General features: G+C 43.5%; 1 pseudogene across 1 annotated transcript; it reads right to left on the reverse strand.

The window, feature by feature from the left end:
* Positions 1 to 232: 232 nt before the first annotated feature.
* On the reverse strand, positions 233 to 1,938 carry LOC309870677 (tRNA-splicing endonuclease subunit Sen15 pseudogene; annotated as a pseudogene). The gene has a single exon. The product of its transcript is annotated as a tRNA-splicing endonuclease subunit Sen15 pseudogene (transcript).
* Positions 1,939 to 4,460: the final 2,522 nt, after the last annotated feature.

Genomic DNA, 4,460 nt, shown 5'->3' on the forward strand with positions numbered 1-4,460 from the left:
CTAATAGCTTTTTTTTTCAAGATTATTTTTTATTTTAAAACATTATTTAAAAAGTAATACAAATAAAGAAAAAATTATAATACTAAAGAAAGACGAAGTCACCCATTTATTGCTCTGCCACCCTATTATAGGAACAGTCATTTACTTTGTCACCCTTTTACTATATGCTTGGTGTGTCACTGACAGCCATGACCTCACCCATTCATATGCCATTCATAGCTTGCTTTTCTAATTAAATATTTTCTTATTTTTTCATTTATCATTAATTTTTAATGAGTATATAATATACCATTCATTGGCTATCTATCTGTTTATTAACCATTTCCTTTACCAGGGGCTGGCACATTCTGGCCACGCATTTGTAAATGAAGTTTTACTAGAACACAGCCATGCCTATTTATTTACATATTGTCTATGGTTGTTTTTGTACTATAAACGCACATTGGAGAAGTTTTAAGAGAGACTATATGGTTTGCAAAGACTAAAATCTTTCCTTTCTGCCCTTTGCAGAAAAAGTTTGCTGACCCCTTCCTAAAACTTTTAAGGGATCTATTATTTTGGCCATTATAATTAATGCCACTTAGAATGTCTCTGTGCATATAATTTTTATACTCTAGGCAACATAATTGGGAGGTATTGGGAGTAACTCCACAAAAGTGGAGTAACTGAGTCTATTTAATAAAGATGTCTTTAAGTCTGACACCGTCCCTTACTATCTTTCTTGCAATACTCTAACTCTGATATAATAAGGGTGGTGGTAATAAGAATGGAAAGCAAGGTCTAGTACTTCCTTTATTAGGTAGGAAGTAATTAATCAGTAGCACCTCTCTGGTCCCTATGAATCTAGCATGTATATAACTTTATACTCTGGATAAGCATACCTTTCTTCTGATTTAAAGTCAATAGTAAATGCCACATAAAAACCAATGGAAAGAAAACTGTTACTTTCTAATGGGGATTTAAAAGCAGACTGAGCAAACTCTCCAGGTGTCCATGTGTCCAAGAAATGCCATCGCGGGCTACCTGAAGTGGCCAAAAGGCACTGAGAGGGTTGAATTAGAGAAAGGTGACAGTCTCAACAATGTGTTAGCAGAAGACAGCAAGGAACAATGAGGCAGCTATGGGTGGGGGATGAGAGAAGAAACACGTGCTCCACCTCTCTGAACACATCCTAAGCACCAACTTGTATATAACTGTAATTAAACTGTGTCCAGGTAAAAAAGTTCTAGAGCAACTACCCTATACTTATGAACAAAAAAATTCTTCTATCTGGGAAAGTTTTATTCTTCAAAAAGAAAAATTTATGGAATGGGACCAGCTAAGTCAACCCTAACTATCTCTGAGATAAAAGATGAACTAGGCTGATGGATCTCAAATCCAATCCCACAGTGAGCATCAGGGAGTACAGGTGTCATCTTCTAAGGGAAATATTCTGAGGGTCTGGCAGCATAAATCCATCAGTAAGTTTATAGTAGCCTATTGTGGAATCGGACTCCACTATGGCCAAAGTAAAAGACATTGGGCAAATCTGGATCACCTTGCAATTTCCGAGATGCCTTCAAAATCTCCCTTATCCTGTTATGGCTGAGGGAAGCACTGATGGGTGTAGGCACCACAGTCTGTAATCCTTCTCCTTCTATCTCAGTACCGATGAGGCAGATGAGCTGGAGATCTGGTAATCCAACACAGTTTACTTCATGCCAACTTTTACTCTCCATGAGGTCCAGGTAAACCAAAAATGCTATATAAACTTGGCTGGCATCTCCTATATCTAATTCCATCATTTCTAAATACTTTTGGTAGGTGCCCATCCAGGCGGCCTCCGGAGCCCATGGGTGGGCGCCACCGCCGCCGCCAACGCCGCCCGGACCCAGACTGCTGCAGCCTGGGGTGGGCTCGGAATCGTCGCGCTCTGCCATGCCGGGCAGGGGGACGAGCCAGTGGTGCACTGCGCCCCGAGCCCGGCCAGAAGCCTAATAGCTTTTTTAAAAATATTTTATTTATTTATTTATTTGACAGACAGAGATCACAAGTAGGCAGAGAGGCAGGCAGAGAGAGAGGAGGAAGCAGGCTCCCCACTGAGTAGAGAGTCCAATGCGGGGCTCGATCCCAGGACCCCGGGATCATGACATGAGCCGAAGGCAGAGGCTTAAGCCACTGAGCCACCCAGGTGCCCCCCACAAAGGTTTTCTAAGGCTCAAATGAGAAAACACATATCTGTCCAGTACTTCATCACCAGTGTCTGGCATTTTATCATATATTCTTTGTGATTATTATTTGTAGCAACATTATTAGTTCTGTTATCACAATTTAATAATTAGTGGGGCACCTGGGTAGCTCAGTCAGTTAAGCATCTGCCTTAAGCTCAGGTCATGATCTCGGAGTCCTGGGATGGAACCCCACATCGGGCTCCTTGCTCAGTGGGGAGTCTGCTTCTCCCTCTGCCTCTGCTGCTCCCCTTGCTTGTGCTCTCGGTCTCTCTGTCTCTGTCTCTCTCTAAAATAAAAACAAAATCTTAAAAAAAAAAACAATTTAATAATTCTTTCTGAGATGAGTTAGCACATAAATTAAGAAAGCATGAACATTCTACTTCTTCAAAACATTCTAAGTTTCAGAGTGCTTCCCTGTAATCCAATTACCCCTCTCCTCACATTGCTGGGATGTGTCTGCCCGCTTGCACATTCTGTGAGCGCAGGGTCAGCTGACCTCCTCGTTCTGCTCACTCCTCTGCACATCCCAAGCTGCTGATAAGCACCTGGGCTTCTTTTCTTCACCTCTACCTCCCCACTGAAGGTCTCCGCAGAAACCCCAGGGGACCAAAGCAGCCGACAGGAGTGTGGTTGGAATACTCCAAGCATTCAAGTTCCCCCAGGGCTGACTCAGGGCACGGTCTGGTGTTGTTTTTAATTAAATTCAATTAATTAACATATAGTATATTATTAGTTTCAGAGGTAGAGGTAGTAATTATCAGTTGCATAGAACACCAGTGCTCATTATATCATGTGCCTCCTTAATGCCTATCACCAAATTACCCCCCCATCCCCCTCCTCTCCAGCAACCCTAGTTTGTTTCCTATGATTAAGAGCCTCTTATGGTTTGTCTCCTTCTCTGGTTTCATACTGTTTTATTTTTTTCCTCTCTTTCTCTATGATCCTTTGTTTTGTTTCTTAAATCCCACATTATCAGTAAGATCATATAATCTCTTTCTCTGACTTCTTTCACTTAGCATAACACATTCTAGTTCCAACCATGTCTTTGCAAACAGCAAGATTTCATTCTTGATGGCTGCGTAGTATTCCACCAAGTGTGTAAGTGTGTATGTGTGTGTGCGTGTGCGCCCACACGCACACTCACACACACATCTTCTTTATCCATTCATTTGTTGTTCATGGACACCTGGTAAGAGTCCCTTTGTTTTTGAGGGCCAGTGACTTCCTGATAACAGATTCAGTAGTTTATGAAGTCCCATGACCTCTCTCAGACCCAGCAGGACCACCTAATGCGCCCAAGTTGTTATTTTGGGGTGACTGACGTGACTCACAATCAGGATTAGTTACATAATTTTCAGGAGTCTGTGCACAGTGGGGTCCTCCGAGCAAAAAGCATGCAGAATTGCAAGATGGCAAGAGCAGAGCACGGAACCAGGCCCTTCTGAGTGCAGGACCCCTGCAACTGTGCAGGCTGTGCCCTGTGACTCCAGCCTGTTGCAAAGGGTTGGACAGGTGTTTTGCCTCTCTCTTGCTTACATCGTCTACTCATTCCCTCGGGAGGCACTCCTCTGGGGACTGCCCAGGGAGCTAAGCAAGAGTACTGACAGACAGATGGACGCAGCTAAGACCCATCCCTCCGCTCCCACTCTGGGCCTCTAAGAGGCCGGCGCAGGTGCCTCACTCCTGATCTCTTGACTTTGCTTCTCTTGCAAATACAGAGCCCTAAGTCTGTGGACCAAGTACAGGCTGAGACCCCACAGCACAAACTATCAGAAATGTCTCCAGTGACTCCAACAATCCAGTCGAATGAAACTCAGCAAGTTGTGGGTTGTTTCCTCCCCTTGCCCTCCTTTAACTGTTACATGGGTGCATTTTAATGAAATACAATCTTTTCAGCATGTGATTAGTTTTTCCTCCACTAATAAAAATATTTCAAAGCATAGAAGGCTTTTAGCAGTGACGAAAGTTTGGGATTCCTTTTCAGCTACAACTCAAGTTCCATCTAGGACTCAAATCTGGGGACAAGAGCTCCCGCTTTTGCAATCAAATTCCTATGGTCAGGGAGTGCCCATTCTGTTCTTCCTAGTTGGTATGAGAGTTCAGACCTTGACTGGAGGCAGGTCAGATGCACTTCCCAAAGCTGCTTTTTGAAAATACATCTGAATTCGATTTTCAGCAAGCACCCCGCCCCGCATCTCTGTCCTCCCTGTGGGAGACCACATGCTCCTTCACACGAAGCTTCCACGCTCA

This window comes from Mustela nivalis (assembly GCF_964662115.1).
Source record: "Mustela nivalis genome assembly, chromosome: 8".
Classification (NCBI taxonomy): Eukaryota; Metazoa; Chordata; class Mammalia; order Carnivora; family Mustelidae; genus Mustela; species Mustela nivalis.